Source organism: Aedes aegypti, chromosome 2 (assembly GCF_002204515.2).
Source record: "Aedes aegypti strain LVP_AGWG chromosome 2, AaegL5.0 Primary Assembly, whole genome shotgun sequence".
Classification (NCBI taxonomy): Eukaryota; Metazoa; Arthropoda; class Insecta; order Diptera; family Culicidae; genus Aedes; species Aedes aegypti.
In genome coordinates, this window is record NC_035108.1 from 155,051,044 (window position 1) to 155,070,250 (window position 19,207).

The window sequence follows — 19,207 nt, forward strand, 5'->3', positions numbered from 1 at the left end:
ACGGAATCAGATGAGCAAACTTGCTTGAACAATTCAACGTATTCAAATTTATGTTGAACTTTGAAGATTACCATCTCAGTACAAGTGTAAATAACCAGGCGATTGCAACAAAAGTACAACTCCTATCCAGAATCCTCTATTCGATCCAGCCCGGTCCCAATAGATGCACATCTCTTATAAGACTTACTGCATATGTGCTCTGCCCACGTGTTCCCGGAGTCCACTCCCATCCTGGTCCCCTAAGATCCCTTATTCCATACGTGGGACGGTCAGTTCCTATCATCGTCTGACGTGCTGTCCGTAGGCAATCAAGCATAGCAAGTTATTTACCAAGAATGCCGTTCAATGTGTTCGATACAAATGCTACAAACTATAAACTCAACTCATGTTCATCATCTATAACTGTGTGTTGTAGGTACTTGTTCTTTTTTGGTTTGTCATATTTGGTGACTTCATTTTGTTCAGTGTCAAACTGTCTGTTTCTAAATTACATATCTCTTCCAAGTAACTCTGACACTTTTCTTTCACGCTCAATCGATCAATATGTTATTAGGTTTCGTTCGATGTTTATGATTTTGATTTTGTGTTCCTGTCATGGTTTACAGCTAGGTCGGCTAGCAATCATAAAAAAAACATTTACAGACAGGAAACTAAAAAGAAAGAACATATTGTGTTGGGATGCATATAGATAAAGAAAAAAACGGTGTTCTTAGGATATGAGAACTCTAAAGTATTTGAAGGTGTTTAAAAAAATCAAGTAGTGAGAATTGAAGTATCCTGCTGAACCCAATCTATTGATCACATAATGGCATTATACAATGTGGATTACTTAAAATTGTAATTGGGACCCCTTTTATATATGACGTAGCTTTTTTCATACATTTCATACACCCCCTCTCCCTCATAGACTAAAGAACCTAGCATATCGAGTACACCTCCCCCTCTTATTCATTTTAATTTACCAATAGCTAAAATGAAATATTGAAATTTAGGAATTTATAACAAAGCTAGATTTTAATTACTGATCGAACGACAGTATTTATGTTACATAAGAAGATTGCTTTCTTTTCGAATTATTCAGTGTTAAGACATGAATTTCAGTGAATATGATCTACAAAATACCTTAATTTCTGTGTAATCTTCATGATTGTTTCAAATTCAAAGCTGTTCAGCAAACAGTGGCCAGATAAATAAATAATCACGAATGCAATATTTGGAATTTTATTGAAATCTTATTGATTGCTCTTCAAATGACTTATCTTTATAAATATTTCAATTTAATTTTATAATCATTCTATATTGACAGGCATCAAGAGTATTGTTATCTCAAATCTAATGATATGGTTGATTTGTTGGAGATCTCTTTCACTGAATACATATTGTGTTTTACTATGCCTGCGTAAACATTTTTTTATAATTATAAAAATGGTGTACGAAAATTAAAACTACACTACAACCTCTTTTTACGACCGGTTTTTTACCGACGGTTCTTTTTCCGACCACTTTTTTACGACCGAAATTCAGATTAACTACCGTTTTTATATACGATCATTATCTTAAAAAGTATTCAAAATAGAGGATCATGATGTTCAGCAAAATTGTTCAGTAGTTCAAGGGCTAACATATGGTGGTCATTCAATTGCGGAATTCTGCCACCAGGCGACGCTAGTGAGCATAGAATGTTTGTTTTGCGGATAGCTCACGATCCTGACCACTTAGAGAGATGGCGCCTTCGGCAAAGTTGTTCAGTAGCTCAAGCGCTATCATTATAAAAGTTATGAGATTCGAAATTTTGCACCAGGCGGCGCTAGTGAGCATAGAATTTTTGTGTTGCGGATAGCTCAGGATCCTGGTCACTTAAAAAGATGGCGTCTTCGGCAAAGTTGTTCAGTTGCTCAATGACTATCATTATTCTAGCCAAGAGATTCAAGATTTTGCCACCAGGCGTCGCTAGTGAGCATAGAATTTTTGTTTTCCCGATAACTCAGGATCCTGACCACTTAGAGAGATGGCGTTTTCGACAAAGTTGTTCAGAAGCTCAAGCGCTATCATTATAAAATTTATGAGATTCATAATTTTGCCACAAGGCGGCGCTAGTGAGCATGAAACTTTTGTTTTGCGGATATCTCAGGATCCTGGCCACTTAGAAAGATGGTGTCTTCGGCAAAGTTGTTCAGTTGCTTAAGGACTATCATTATTCTAGCCAAGAGATTCAAGATTTTGCCACCAAACGGCGCTAGTGAGCATAGAATTTCTGTTTTCCCGATAGCTCAGGATCCTGACCACTTAGAGAGATGGCGTCTTCAGCAAAGTTGTTCAGTAGCTCAAGGATTATCATTATTCTAGCCAAAAGATTCGAGATTTTGCACCAGACGGCACTAGTAAGCATAGAATTTTTGTTTTCCGGTGGCAAAATTTTGAATCTCATAGCTTTGATAATGATAGCGCCTGAGCTACTGAACAACTTTGCCCAAGACGCCATCTTTCTAAGTGGTCAGGATCCTGAGCTATCGGGCAAACAAATAATCTATGCTCACTAGTGCCGCCTGGTGGCCAAATCTCGAATCTCTTGGCTAGAATAATGATAGTCCTTGAGCTACTGAACAACTTTGTCGAAGACGCCATCTTTCTAAGTGGTCAGGATCCTGAGCTATCCGGAAAACAAAAATTCTATGCTCACTAGAGCCGCCTGGTGGCAAAATCTCGAATCTCTTGGCTAGAATAATGATAGTCCTTCAGCTACTGAACAACTTTGCCGAAGACGCCATCTTTCTAAGTGGTCAGGATCCTGATATATACGCAAAACAATAGTTGCATGCACACTTAGGCAGTACAAGTGTGGCTCAATTTTACTTAAGCAGTGTTGCCAGCTACGAAAAAAAATTTGAACCCTTCATGAAAAACTGGACTACAGTTGAAAAGTATTGCTATGTTGCTAAGCATTATATATTTCTGTTCCGCTCAAGTTTGATGGTTTTGATCTTTACTTTATTCTACTTAAACAGTGCCAGCCACATGAACATTTGTGATTCGGTCGACTGTATGACACGCAACACTTCCTTCAACTTTGGTGAAAATTCGGTATCGTTATGTTTAATTTTTTTTTGGTATTTGCATATCACACCCCCATAAAATTGGCTCTTTTGATAATAATCGAGCAGTGTTGCCATCTATTACCAAAATATGAAAACATGAACGGCCATTTTGGAAAGTTCTCAACCCATGCTTCAACTTTGTCGAATCAGTATTTCCGCATCTAGACGTTACATTTTTCAAAAACATAATTATAACCCTGATTTTTTTACGACCGATTTTTTTTACGACCCCCCAAAAATGGTCGTAAAAAGAGGTTGGGGTGTAGAACAATTTATTATTTTTCTGGATAGCTGAAAACAAAATCTTTTCAATTTTTTTTTTAATTAAATAATAGCTAAATAAATTAACATTACTTTATAATTCGGAAATAATTTACATATGGTATAATTATTTTAAGGTGATTAAAGAACAAAGCCACACCTCAAATTTTCAAGAGCATGGATCTGGAGAACCGAACATCCTTCTTCTTCTTGGCATTAACGTCCTCACTGGGACAGAGCCTGCTTCTCAGCTTAATGTTCTTATGAGCACTTCCACAGTTATTAACTGAGAGCTTTCATTGCCAAAGTTGCCATTTTCGCATTCGTATATCGTGTGGCAGGTACGATTATACTCTATGCCCAGGGAAGTCAAGGAAATTTCCATTACGAAAAGATCCTGGACCGACCGGGAATCGAACCCAGACACCTTCAGCATGGCTTTGCTTTGTAGCCGCGGACTCTAACCACTCGGCTAAGGAAGGCCCCGAAGGAAGGAACCGAACATCCATTCAATCCACTTAATATATTGGTCACTAACTGGTGGTGATCAATCGATTAGGTTTTCAGCTTGAACGGATGTTTGGTTCTCCAGATCCGTGCTCTTGAAAACTTTAACTTTGGCTTCGATTCGTCTTCACCTTAAACTTGTTGATTGCATATATCACAAAATTTTATCAATAATTTTTATTCTTAGTACCTTAAGTACTGATGCTGAGCATCATCATTTTAAAACAAAACAAAATTTGGTGAAAATAAAATGGTAAGTCAATTTTGTTTTGAGCGCTACTGTATTTATCATGACATGACTCGAAATGCTACGTCCACCAGTTTAGAACCCCTAGTCACACATCGTCACAAATTCATGATACCCCTAAAATTCTACGTCATTCATGAACGATCCCATGTTACTTCTTCGAAACATGTAACTTTTTGTAACTATTACTACTTGTAAAACTATTGAAGAATTTTAATTTCTTGCCAATGCCAATATATAATAATACAAAATTCAAGAAAAATTACCATCTGAAAGGATCCTCGATTAAACAAACAGTTTAATCCTCAATAGTTAGTCCACCAGAAATGGTTCAAGGAATTATTTCGATGACTCCGTTTCCGCCAGAGATTTTCTCAATGAACGGTTTTAGACGGGGTCCAAAGATTTTCCACGATTTTTTCACAGAAATAACATCAAAGAAAATTCTCAAAGCATACGAGGCGTTCCTTAAAAATTTCAGAAGCACAAGAATTAGATTATTGTATGAATCTTTGCAGTTACCTTTTCACGAAAAACAAACGAGGAATTACTACAACAATATCTCAATGATTCCTTCTAATATTAGTCACAGAATCCCCTAATAATACTATCAGCTTAAGGTACTGTTGTTGGAAGTAATATTGGGCCAATTCGATTTCAAATATTCTGCTAAATATGAGAATACGTTCATGGGTAATGTATTGGCCAAGAGCTGAACAAATCTCGCGTAACTTTTCAAAAGAATCTATCTAACATTATAAGAAGCTCTCTTTGTTAACTTTCTCTTTAATCAATAAAAAAGCCACAACAACCGCTTTTGTTACCTGTTTTTTGTATGAATCGCTAGCCAAGGACATCTGTAGTGAAAACTTCCCGAAAGCTTTAGTATTGCATTTTTATAACCAAAAGATAGCGAGAGAGGAGAGAATCTCTCAATGTTGGAAATTCGTTTTTTTATTTTTTTCTTTGAATACAAACGTATAAAAATTGCCCCAATCTCACCCCTTCGAGGCAGTGATATTGGATCGAACACAAAACAAGAATTGATAGGAATAATAACAAATGAAGAGAATCGTCTTCCGCTCAAATTGTCTAATGCTTTCCAATAAAAATTGATATGATGGACAGGAATGTGAGTTTTTAGAATAGTATTCGTCCACCTAACAATTAGATTTTCTGTAAAACCTTAAAAGTGACAATTTGAAGAGACCTTTAGATAGTAATATTCCCAATACTTGCTGAGATATTTCAGATTATGCTTTGGCCTAATGTCACCCTGACGACGATATTGAATTCCTTTTGAACTCTACCAGGAAGTTCTCAAGTTTTTACTTTACAATTCCATCCAAAGATTCTATGAGTAATTTTTTACTAGATACTTGATGGCTCACAACTTGCGTTGTATATGCTGTTCCTGGGCTAATCACCCCGAAGCCTTCCTCTACTGCAAAACCCATCGCGTGCATGGCCTGCCACGTTGCCGACGGCCTCGTTCGGTTTCTCTTTATTTTTCCATGTCTTTCTTGAGGCATATGTACAAAATGGTCAACCCAACGGGATCTGCCATGTTTTATACGCTTGGATATTGATCTTCTCATTCACTGGATACAACTTTGTGATTCATGCACCGCCGCCAGATGCCGTTTTCCAGTTTACGCCGAATATAATTCTGTTTATTCACGAAAAAACTTTCGTGCAAATTAAAAAAAACGGAGAAATAAATGGTCACACGTTAATATATATTGCAGTTAAGCAAAAGCACGCACCTTGCATTCAATGTACAATCCAACAGTGTGCGTTACATGTACGTTGCATGTTGGATTTGTTAACTACGATGTCATCCAATGGTTAACGTGGTTTGACAATATTTTGGTGTGATAATTTTTTTCAGCCGGTATTCTACTAGTGCAATGTTGAGAACACACTTTACATTGAAAGGTAATATAGGAAAGCCGGAAGCATCAATTTAGTTCTTGTTTGCAGGATACAGGAGATCAAGGAATGCTTTTAGCAATTTTTAAATAAATTCTTTTGATATTTTTTCCAACGGAATTTTAAAGCTCATTCAAATATTCATTCATGAATTTTAACAACAAAAATGACGACAAAAATGATTTAATCTCAAGACCCATCGAAAACCTGTCGATTTTCATTGCTCAGAGAGGTGTGTTACATTTCTAGCAGAAAAATAAAGGATAGTGCTTTACGTGAAAAAACTGTGGAAATGCAAGGCAATAAGTCAAACGGATGAGGCAACTCATGCATGATTTCTTGGCTCTTGAGTTGCGTGATCTCCAACTCAAACATGGAAAGTCTCAAGCAAGAGAAATAAGAATTTAAGATTTTATAGTTAAAATCTACTATATAATTTTTTGTCCGTTCTCGTTCATGTTTATCGTTTGATGTCTTCAGTGAAGTTATTCGTAATTAAGGTTAGTACCTTTATAAGATAAGTTTTTAATTGAATATAAATTTTTAATTGAATATAAATTTTGATAAGTTTTTAATTGAATATAAATTTTGAATCATACTTTTTCGTTTACTGTACAATACATATTGTTAGTTCTTACTATTTTGAAGAACAAAAACAGATTTTTTTTAAAGAAATGTCGACTCGGACTATGACGAGGAAGGCAAATATCTAGATAAGGAGAAAAAAAAAACAGCGTAAATCGACTGTTCAGTAGGTTGGTTTTCAAAATAAATTTTATATGAAGGAAAATTTCTCGCTTTTTCTGATTAATATACTGAAGCTTTTCGACGAGATGTTTGTCGAGCATACATGCAAATTGAGATCTTTTTTAACAGCTGATTGATGCAAAATCCGATGCTTCAAAAAACTTTTAGTTGGTTTAGCATTTGGCCCAATTTAATGAACTACAGAAAATACGTGCATTTTTTTTTTGTTTCAATGATTATAAATTAAAATCATTGGCAAGATAAAGGGAGATGGTGGCCGTTTTCATGCCGAAAAATCACAAACATTCGTTCGCTGATTTGCATTCGATCATCTGCTAATAATATTCGCATAACTTCTCACTGTAAGATCCAAATCCTGGTTGCGCTTCTGACTATACTTAAAAGATTTTTGTAAGAAGTGCTCCCAGAAAATGTTAGATGATCATCCAAAACTCATCGAACTTATTTGAAAAAAAAAAAATGTAATTAGTAAAACAAGTTATTTCACAAATATTTTTATGAATTATTTCGGAGAATCCAAAAACTACACCTACAAGAATTTCTGAGTGAGCAACTACTGGACTTTTTTGTAAGAATAAGCTGCTGGATGCTTTAATATAAAAGGTGATTTGTATAGTAATGTCTCGTGAAATAATTGAAATCCTTTGTCAAATTCCTTCAGGAATAATTTTTTTATTAAAAAATATTGAAAAACTTCTTCAAAACAAAAACTAAAACCAGCTCATGCACTGCACGTGACCAATTCCTGCCGAATTATTCAAATGGTGCACAGAATGCACAGTAGGGTATGGCTTATTTTTTTAAAGTTCTCAAAACCAAAAATAGGGTGCCGAGCCACTTGGGCACTTCCAACATTCACTTTGGCATGGGGGGGGGGTTTTCTCGGCCGAATTATCTAAATTTTTGAAGAAGAAGTGCTTCAGTACGACGCATGTTGTGGCCAAATATGAGCTCTATAGCTTTTAAAAAAAAACCCCTCTGCCAAAGTAAATCAAAGTTCCAAGAATAATATCCGGCTCCCTACGTGTGCTCTTCTGGATTCAAATCACACAAAAAGGAAAACCACAAAATCTGAACCAAAAAAATTAAGATTTAGAGGTGGCGCAAGCGATTTAAGGGTGAATTTTCATGATATGAAATATGACCTTCAGTGAAGCCTTCATAACATTGTTATTTCGTAACGAATTTAAAAGCTCTTATTATCATTCTCTTTAAAAGACACGGACACTTCTTTGTACTAAAAATCCATCTTTTTTACGATAATTTCATGAAAGCTTATCAAATTCCCGATCTTTTAACATGCTTTTGAAGGTAATTTAGTTGTTTTCAAAATGTGTGAACAATTTTAATTAATATTTAATTTTTTTTTTTTTTTTTGAAAATGTTGTTTAACAAAAACTACCCAAAAACATGATTTTTTAATGAAATAAAAACCAAATTTCTTCGAATTGTTGATTTTTTTCACCGAAAATTTCATTTTTAAAGTTAAACTGGAATTTGTGAAGTATACTTTATAACTACAAGTTGAAAAGTTCAGAAATTTTTTAAAACATTTAAAAATATTTTTGAAAAATTGGTTTTGAGACCTCTTTGAAGGTTTAAAAAAAAGGGTTTTTTTTTTTATTTCCGTACGGGTTTGGGCCGAAAGGTCTCAGACTTTCATGGAACTTTTTCCACAGGCAGGGCTCATCAATATATGAATAAAAAAAATTGAGAAAAATTCAGGGTCGCCTATTTTTCCGGAAAACTCAGTTGGAAAGTTTTTTTTTCCCCTGACAATACTTACTTTAAAAAATCATAACTCAAGAACAAAGCATCATAGAAACAAAGGTCAAAAAATATTTTTTTGAGAAGGTATAAAATTCTGTTCTCAAAAATATATTTTTGAAAGTTTTCCACTAATTGGAACATAGTTTTCCCGGCTTTTCTTTACGAATTTTCTCAACGGTGGAAAATTTTGTGGAAAACTTTTTCCAGTTAACATTTTTTCTATTCCTTAGGAAATTTGCTTTCATTTTCATAAAAAAAAACTTTGTTTCTACGATGCTTCTTTCTTGAGCTATGATTTTTTGAAGAAAAGGCTCAAAATGGCACATTTGCACATTTTTTACAAAATTGGCCATAACTCAAAAACGAAAAAAATACCATTTCAAAAATTTTAGCGATTAAAGCTTATGAAATTATCTTCTTAAAAATATTTTTTTGAAAATTTTCCACGAGTTGGAGCATAGTTTTTCCGGCTTTTCTTTACGAGTTTTCTCAACGGTGGAAAATTTTGTGGAAAACTTTTTCCAGTTAATATTTATTTTATTCCTGAGAAAATTTGCTTTCATTTTCATAAAAAAAAACAACTTTGTTTCTAGGATGCTTCGTTCTTAAGTTATGATTTTTCAAAGTAAGTAGTGTCAGAGGAAAACAAAAAAAATCCAACTGAGTTTTCCGGGAAAATAAGCGACCCTGAATTTTTCTCATTTTTTTTATTCATATATTGATGAGCCTTGCCTGTGGAAAAAGTTTCTTGAAAATCTGAGACCCTTCGGTCCACTTTGTACGGAATTAAAAAAAAAACCAAATGAGAAAAACCAGTTTCAGCTTGAGTATTAACGTTTAAATGACAAAAATATAATGTTATTCGTTGAAAACTCATGTTTTTGGGCATTTTTTGTTAACTTACTCAACCAAACTATTTTTAAATTTGTTTGTTGTACCCACAGTTTAAAAACTACTATATTTGCTTCAAAAGCATGTAAAAGTATCTGGAATTGAATGAGTATTCATGAATTCATGGTCCAACAAAGATGGATTTGTCATTAAAAAGAGGAAAAATTTAGAGAAAACTACTGTTAACTACGACTAGTTTTGATTTTAGACAAATTTGATATTTTACAAACTATCCATAAATTCAATTGTGAAGAGTATGATGCTAAGAGCTTCAAAATTGGTTAAAAAATAACAAAGTAATGAAAATTGACCTTCAAATCGCTTGCGCCACCTTTAAATCTTAATATTTTTGGCTCAAAATTTGAGATTTCACCTTTTATGTGATTTGAATTCAGAAAAGCAAAACAATTTTTGGTTTTCAGAACATTCGAAAAATAAGCCGCACCCTAATGCACAGACATTACCCTTGGCCATAGAACCTTTTCTCCTCTGAACTACTTTTCGGTATTTGTTCGGGGAAATGTAAGTGCATATACTGTCAGTGCGATAAAAAGTTAGAAATGATTCCTCGACAAAGTTGAATTTTTCTCAGAACCTATGCGAGAAACCTAACTTAGGAAGGTGTGCATCCGATTCGCGTCTGGATGCGCTCGAATCTTGCATGTATTCAGAGAAAAATCCAAGTTCGACGAAATGCATTTTCTAACAATTGGCCGAACATACAATAGCACTTAACACACGTAGCAGAAGAAGCCTAGGCAAACTCTATGGCTATGGGCTCGGCGCGCCATAGACGCTGCAATTCTAGCCCGATGTGAGTGACAGTTGTTGTTACTGCATTCTAGCACTCGGTATCAGCACACATTCTCTGGATTATTTTGTCCTGGGACGTGTCCCCTCCGCATGCAGCGAACATGCGGTTTCTCACAACAATGAAACGCGGGCAATCTAACACGACTTGCTCCACTGTTTCCTCCACACCAGCAAAATTGGGACACGCAGGAGATTTAATTTAAAGGCTCCCCCAAATCAATGCGATATTTTTCAATAACAACGACAAAAAATCGCAGCGATTTCGTTGATTTGTCGCTGCAAGCATTTTTATGTGGAACCATCTAGAGTCTCAACCATTTCTCAACCTTGGCGACCACTAAAAAACGGCTCGCTGCAAGGTGCTCGTTTGAGCGAGCTTCTCACATGGTCGGGGGTCCTCCGACCCCCTGTTGAGAAACGTGGATCTAGACAGACGCGACGAAAATCGCGTCGCTGTAGCTTAGACACGCCCATCAAACTGTGCATGCAGCGAAACATCAGCGGAATCACGGCGATTATTTGTCGCTGTCTCCGTAAAAAATCGTCTTGATTTGAGGGATCCCTAATAGTGCAATCACCTACCGATATAAGCGACCGTTGCTGGGACTTGCGATTGTTGACCACCACCTCAGTCTTGCTATAAGGACCAGTCCTAGTATTCTACATTTTATTCACTCCTCAACTATCCCCGGTCGGTCCTGGATATATTCGTATCAAAAATTTCCTTGACTATTGTCGTGCCTGCCACCCGATATACGAATGTGGCAACTTAAGCCATGGAAACTTTTAGTTAAAAACTGTAGAAATGCTCATAAGAACATCGAACTGAGAAGCAGGCGCTGTCTCAGTGGGAACGTAATGCCTAAGTTATACAAGAGAAACATTTGAAAGGCCGTCACCATTATCTATATGCATCCCAAACCAAGCAATAATTGAATTGATTATTAAACTAAACGTCTTTTTGTTTCGTTTATTTGAATTTCTTCATCAGTTAAAAAATAACATGCAAAACAAAATAAACCAAGCGCCGCTTCTGTGTTGTCTTATTACTCGTTGAACAAGTTGTTTTTTTTCTGTTCTAATAGTTGTCCATTGCTGCGTGATTAATGTTTATTCATCAATGTTGACCACACTTCTAAACTTTTTTTTAGATCTAGGGTATTGATAGGTCAGGTAAATTATAGTTTCCCTCAGAGATGTTTCATGCATATAAGCAATATGGCGATTACAGAGAGAAGTAAATTACAAATACCACCAATTTGATAAAACTTTCCAAATTAGTTTGTTTCATTTAAGCTTGATTTACACTCTACACCTATAGTTTTTTGCTTCCGGTAATTCTTCGTTTCACTTTTGTTCCCTGTGTTCGAAGTATGTCTAGGCTCTCCTCTCCTTTCAGCATGAACTTTGCAAACAATGGAACTATTGACATCTTTATTGCATTACGCTATCGCTTGCTTCACCGTCACCACACCGAAACAACAGTTTCATTGTTTCGATTCATCTGCAAACTCATGGAAAATATGAGAAACGGCTACCTGATGGGCCCGCACCTCGGTAAATCATCTCTGGCATGCTGCAAACAGATGTTGTTTTTGCAAATGTTTGCCTTGTCGCCGATTTTGCGATTTCGACACCGTAGTTTGGACTATTCTTGAGACAATAGGAAACAAAAACCACACTACAACATCCGGATTTATTGTCATTATTTTTTTTTTTTTTTTCAAGTGCCGTATATTACAAAGGTTTATCTTGCATGTATAAATGATAAAACAGGGTTCAAATATCATTTCCAGCGTATTTTTTTACAATTAAGTAGATTGAGATTTCGTAAAATACAAACTAAATGTTTGAACATTTGTCGGACAACGTGTAATTTAAAAAAAAAAAAACCTTTTATAAACAAATGAAGATTGATTTTTCAAGGTAAATACAGAAATTTTGTTTTATTGGTAAATATAGAGTAAATACAGAAATTTGAAATTTGAAGAACGCAAAGGTGTAAACTTGATCCAAAAGTCACACTCTGACCAGTGGATTAAATTTCAAGCTATAAAGACAATTCGATTCTTCAGATTTGTGCTCTTCTAGATTTGATATGTGGCTTCGGTCAATCTTTATCTTAAATTTTACGCAGCTAACCTAAATCATATAACATTTCAGGGTTGTATATGGTTTTGAAACTGTTTCAAAGTCATAATTTAATCTACAATAAAACCAGTACTGATGATTGGGAAGCATTGGTTTATGAAACGCACAATAGGATGCCGAATAGTGATTTCAAATGATCTCATAGTTAGAGATAGCATAGGTTTATCATTCGGTATGTTATAGATAACATAGTTTTACCATTACCTTATCCATTCCATTTCATCTGGAGCTCTTCAAACCGAAATAAACCTTCATAAAAAAGCATCAGCATAGAAATAAAGCCGTTTCCGGTATTTACGTCCACTGAAACGGTGCACCCATTAGAAGAGCTTTTTCTCTTTCAAACGGATATAACTGTTATGATTCAAGATTTTCCTACCTTCGCATATACCACTTGATTTGTTGCATAGTTATCCCACAGACAAACACACATAATGTTTCGAACAATTTTGCTTCAAATCCATACGAATCATTGCTTTGCGAAACAAGACCTGCAGAAGGCGCTAGTGTGAAACGTCAAACACGAATCAAAACGATGCGCACGCCTCTGGTAGTGAGGTTTATAACATAATAAATTTAGAATGATCGTTATCTGTGTGGTTGATGGAAAATCTGTCAGTGTTTATTTGTCTGTGGTTATCTTATCCCCCTCTAGTTATGACGGTGACAATGGGCAAGGTTTGAACATTTGCTGCTTAAATAACATACTGAAGTATGCTTTTGCAGAAGCATTTTCAATTTTTGATTATTTTTTCCCCTACCCAAAGATTAAAACAGGAGGCCACACCTTACTACTCAGAGCATTCACAAGGTTTCACAAATCATTTCAGAAAATTCCTTCCCTTAGATTCCTAGAATTTCTGGATAAATTTCAAGGATTCCTTAGAAGTTACATGGACTCCCGTAAGTTATCGTATTTTTTACAAAACTCACTTTGTACCACAAGATTTTGTACATAGAACTCTATTTTTGTGCACCGTACAAAATAATTGTAGTTGGCACAACGTATTGAAAGTATTGTGCAATACATGTTTAACGATTCGAAGATGAGCGTTCTAGCAATGTTTGCGATTGTCTTCAACTAACGCTGCTCGCACTGGATAAAAATTGCTTATTGTTAGGAAATTGATCGTTTGCTCAACGAAATCATTCGTTGTTTTCTGCAACGAAATGGTTTCGTAGATACATTGCGTAGAAAACTCTTGGTTTTAGCACAGACTACCAAATCTTTTGTAAAATGCGTTGAATGTACTTAATTTTTTTCTGATTCGTATTGTTTTTCAATTTATTACATTATTCGTATATTATGCTTCAAGATTCATTGTTCAATATAAAACAAACGCGTTACATCATAGTACACGATATACGAATGCGAAAATGGCAACTTAAAGCTTAAATTGATTGATCTGGAACGGGACAGGTCACAGAATAAAAAATCCTTTTCTGATAAAGTTGTAAAAGCAACATGTTCACCGCTAATCTTCGACTATTTCAAGTCCAGCCCACTGCGCTTTAAAATTTACAAATCTTCCAACAGCCGCTTCTACTTTGAATGCTATGCATGTTTTTTGCCATACATTCCCAGTTATACGCTAACTCAACTAAACCGCACAAGGCCTTTATCCCTACATAGTTGACGCCATCCCACTTCTGTAACCGTGCTCTGCGTTCATCAGCTTCCCACCGGCCTAAAATCATAAAATCACCGCAGGTATGCTGCAATTGTTCCCATTTCCATAGCACTACAATACTGTGTAGGGAATGTTGGGGTGGTTTGGAACCCATGAATCCAAACTATGAAGCTTCGTCGTTTGTAAACGTTGTACACATTTCAAAAAAATAACTTCCAATATTTGTATTGGAACAGACGAAAAATAATTCTTGTTATCTGTGGAATACTTTGACACCCTCATGACTCTCTTTTTTAATAAGGGGTTTAACTGAAATTTGTTACAGAAATCCCCGCTTCTATGAGATCAAGAAAGCCAGTAATTGAATAAATCTTCCCCATTATGACCAAAATCACACTTGCGCTGACTTGTCGCTGACAAGCAGTAAAATGTATGTAACATGAAATTTAATTCTTCAAAATTTGATGCATACGAACCATTTGGTCGGTATTCAGACAGACCAGACCAGGTGTTTTTTAAAGATCTCATTAAAACTTTTTGAAAGCATCTGGGAAAACAAAATATATGCCTTCTTTACTATAATATTGAAACTTATCTATTTGATGAGACATCTGTATAAAAATAGCACCGAAAAGATCAAAATTGGTGAAGTTCTTGACTTATTTTCACAAGGCCAAAATATCATTTAGTCTGGTCTGTCTGAACACCGACCATTTGAGCTTCTGGAATTCATGCCACTATAGTTTAGAAAAATCATGTCTTTAAATTTAAAGTTTTAGGGATCCGTTTCACCCAATCATCACATTCACTCCAAACTACCCTACTGTTTTAATGCACCAGATGTAGAACACATGAAGCATTATGCACGGCGTTTATAAAAGCAATGGCGTAACTATGATATTTTTTTGCTTCAAGATCATCATAAGGTACGTGAAAATTACGTTGGATTTCAGGTTTAAATATGTCCTGCATTTTTAAGCGATCTCGAAAGCATCATCTTGAAAATTGATGCGTAGTGGCCATATTTCGGAAGATTTCCTAAGAATATCAATGCGTCCGCCGGCATTCAATTTCCAATTGGATCTTGTTTCCTGGAAATTTGTAAACATCTATACAACTTCCATCATACAGACGGCAGAAAAAAACGTGATTTTTACATGTTTTCGGAAAATCCTGAACAAAATGGTGCAGTAAATTACTAAAACTAGATAAAATTTGCCGTCGAATGTGTTAGCCACTAACATAGTAGTCGATGGCTATCACCAGCCGTGAACCTAGCGACCACTTTTGTACCACAGCAACCTGCTTATTTATAAGTCATCAACAGCTAGGACAGGACGTGACAGCTCAACTAAGACTGCCCCGTTGTTTTTCAGTCGATAGCCCTGACGATACAACAGCCAGTGCTACCAGTATCCTTTTTAAGTAAATCTTGTGAACAAATTCAAATATCAAAGCGCATAATTTGGTTGTTTCTTGTACACTCAATTCATTTAGTGTAGTAAATGATGCAAGCTTTTTTGAAAATCAGGTTAATACTCAAAACCGACATTATTTTCAAAGATAATTGACATAATTTCCATCAAATTGGTTACAATTAATTATTTTTATTATATTTTTCATTGTAGGAGCACATGCTTTAAACTTAACATCGAATATAAATAGATTTGTAACAAAAAGATTTCATGAAAATTTTCCAAACATTTGATAAAAACTTTAATCTATGAACTAGCAACACGGCCGGGCTAACAACAAAGTGCCCTGTTGCAATCCAACTCAACGATGTGAAAGTAGGCCTTTGCCAAAACGACCAATGAGAAGCAGTGATGCCACATACACAGATTTATCTGTAATTACACAGATTTTTTCCTGTTCTTGCCTACAGATATCTGTGATAACAGATCACAGATTTTTGAAATTAAAAAGATTTCTAAGATTTCAGGATATTTCACGAGTTTAGGACACGGTTTTGGAAGATATAAATCAGAAATGCCATTTCTCTGTTTAAGTTTTCCCAAAAACTTGAATATTTTAATATTTTAGAAACTATTACGTACCTTTAACTTACTTTTAGAAGAATAATTACAAATTAGAAATTGTTGACATGCCTTAAACAGTCATAATACGTTTGCAAACATTCTTTTTGATCTAAAAAATAAAAATTTTAAATATTTATGCGTCACAGATTTTTACCAAGATTTTTGGAGGTTGACTCAAGATAAAAAAGATTTTTTTAGCCGAAAACACAGATGAGAGTCGGAAAAAATGTGGCAACACTGATGAGAAGTGGTCTTTTTTGACAGGCAATTGGTTTCGTTTTTGCACTTTGACCTGTCACGTCTTGTCTTAGATTAACAGCTGTGAAAAATAATCAGTTTGTATCCAACCATCATTGAATAGGAAGGAAGAGCAGTTTGTATCCAACCATTATTGAAACGAAGGAAGAGCTGCAGTTTTCATCAAGATGCCTGGATCCGGCGAAGGCGAATATGAAGAAATCTACCGGTAGAATCAAGCGATGGCGGAACAAAATGCCCGGCTGATGGAGATGATGGAACGTTTCGGCAATCAAGAAAACGTTCCCAAACGATCCGCGGGCAGCCCGGAGTTCACCATCGAATCTCCGGCATATAACATCCGAAAATTCGTCTACGATCCAGTCAACGGGATCTTTCTCAATCGGTGGTACCGTAATCCGGGGGCAAATTAATCACTGGGGTGAATTTGATCAGGTCGGTACCAAAAGACATTTTCTTCCAAGAATACTGAAGGTTTCATTGGCACTACAGACATTCCATGTTTTCTAGTTTATGGATATCTTATGATGATTTTGAACTATTTCATTTTTATTAGGGTCAGTTTTGCATAGAAATATTCCCAGTTTTGGAAGGTGTAAGCTGTAAGCAATACAGTTGGAAATGTCTGTGCTAAACAAGCCGGCGTCCATTTTATACGTAACGCTAAAATTGGAAATTTTTGACCCCCCCCCCTCCGTAACGCTTTTTGTATGAATTTTTAAAATTTTTGTATGAGCCGTAACGCTTGAGCCTACTCCCCCCCTCCCTCTAGAGCGTTACATAATTTGTGGATGCCGCCCAATCCACTGGTGCAATGCCTATATGTTAACTTTGAGAGTTTAAAATGATGTGTAAGCTTAAGTATGAACTACTGAACTTATTTTTGATATCATGCAGCATAGCAAATATAGTTTTTTGCTCATAAAACCGTTAATCTTGGATAATGTGCTAATTTCAAGGGAAATTGCCTACATTTAGGCGTATTTGGCAGATTTTCGGAGTTTAATTTTGCAATAAACTGATCAAATACTCGAGTTATAAGAATTTTTACATCATTTTCAGATTCAGGAGGCCCAAATTTAGTAGACAGGGAAATTTTTAATTCTAAAATCTGCTTTGTGATATGGTGATCAATTTCGCCCCAATGTGTCATTTTAATTTTTTGATATTAAAACTATTTTTATGATATGTTAAATATTATTTCATGAAAAATCAATTTCATAAACTGATAAAGATCAATGGAGTACTGGTTTTGTCGAAATTTATTTGACCATATTTGAATTCTGAAGGATAACAGAACAAAAAGTAGTAAAATTGTGATCAATTTGCCCCCGGATTACGGTACCGGAAGTACGAAGACCTCTTTCACATGGACGGAGCGAAGTTGGACGATGCGGCAAAACTGCGGTTGCTGTTGAGAAGCCTCAGCGTGACGGTGCACGGCAAGAACGTCAAATTCATGCTCCCAAAGCACCCGCGTGAGTACTCGTTCGAAGAAACGGTGAAGAAGCTGAAAGAGCTGTTCAGCGTCCGAATCTCCCTGTTCAGGTCTCAGTGCTTCCATCTCACTAAGAACGACGCAGATGATTTCTTAGCGTACGTTGGGACAGTCAACCGATGCTGTGAAGACTTCGAGCTCAGCAAGATCGCGGCGGATCAGTTCAAAAGCCTGATTTTCATCTGTGGACTCCGATCGTTGAAGGACGCAGACATCCGAACGAGACTATAATCCAATCTCGAGGCCGGCGCGGCGTAAGGATGCACGCTGGAATCATTCATCACGGAGTGCCAACGTCTGCGACACAGCCATGGTGGAACACAAGAAATCGGTGATTACAATCTGTGCAGTCAACCAGAAGCCTTCGCCAATGTCAACTGGTTCCAAAGTAAAGAAGAAGACGAAGTCCGATGTTTCATGAACACCCTGCTGGCAACACAAGCAACCCAGCAGCTACACATCGAAGTTGGCACTCAAGAAGTCATTTTCTCCATCAACCAGGTCAACTGCACTTCAAGAAGGAAGATCCTAACGTTGGAAATCAACAAGTCCCAAGTCACTCTGCTGTAGGACACCGCGTCCGAAATCACCATCGTTTCAAAGAAACAGTGAAACAAGAACCTAGGCTCGCCAACGCTGACTGACACAACACGGCCTGCCTGAACTGCATCGGGTGACGCTCTTCATCTACTTGGTGAGCTCCGATATCCAATCAAACTAGGAGGTGTCACCAAAACCGCAGCTTTCTACGTGACCAACAAATGCATCAACCTGTTCGGTTTGGGATGTTCAAGCTGTGGGATATCTGCAACCAGGTCCACGTTGCCGCTGATCAAGTCAATAAAAGCTGCGTATCCCGAAGTGTTCAAGCAAGGCCTCAGACATTGCAAGAAGATGAGGGTCCAGCTCTATCTCAAGCCAGATGCCTATCCCGTTTTCAAGCCAAAGTGCCCTTTCATGTCCATGGAAGAGATTGATGCGGAGCTGGACATACTACAATCGCTGGGAATAATCACGCCAGTGGACTTCTCCCAATGGAAGGCTCCGATCATTGAAGTGAAGAAGCCAGGAGGTAAAGATAGAATCTGTGCTGATTATTCAACCCGAGTGTATGCTGCCCAACCACTACCCGATACCGTTTCCTGATGACATCTTCATCAAGCTCAATGGGTGCCGGTATTTCAGCGGCATCGACTTGAGTGATGCTTATCTGCTGGTGGACGTAGACGACGACTCGAAGCAGCTGCACATAATCAACACTCAGCGAGGTCTATTCCGTTTCAACCGGCACGCACCTGGAGTAAAATCCGATCCCGAGGCTTGCCAGCAGTTGATCAACAGCATGG

At 36.5% G+C, this 19,207-nt stretch overlaps 1 protein-coding gene across 1 annotated transcript in view; it reads left to right on the top strand.

Annotated features, from left to right (window-relative positions):
• Positions 1–19,207, top strand: part of LOC5579452 — a 108,443-nt gene that overhangs the window by 79,422 nt on the left and 9,814 nt on the right. The gene's annotated exons all lie outside the window — the stretch shown is intronic.